This window comes from Triticum urartu, chromosome 2 (genome assembly GCF_003073215.2).
Source record: "Triticum urartu cultivar G1812 chromosome 2, Tu2.1, whole genome shotgun sequence".
Classification (NCBI taxonomy): Eukaryota; Viridiplantae; Streptophyta; class Magnoliopsida; order Poales; family Poaceae; genus Triticum; species Triticum urartu.
The window spans coordinates 373,386,974-373,387,252 of record NC_053023.1 but is presented as its reverse complement, the minus strand read 5'-3'; positions in this window follow the sequence as shown (position 1 = coordinate 373,387,252).

The following is a 279-nucleotide window of genomic DNA, read 5'->3' as shown; positions in this document are numbered from 1 at the left end:
TCGTGCGATGGGAAAGTTGAGATTTGGAATTAATTACCAGAAAACTAGATTTTATTGTTTGTTAACGTACTATTAGTTCCAGTAGGTTTGTAATGTGGCTAGTTAGGAAAAGTGAAAAGTTTAGGAAAGTTTTTATTGGTAACGTGGTATGGGTTCATGCCTGTTTATAACATGTCTAGTTAGGAAACTTTGAAAAAGTTAGGAAAGTTTTTATTGTGAGGGTAAAAAAATCAACGTGAGGAGATATGGTGATGGGATGTGAGACGAAGATAAACCAGC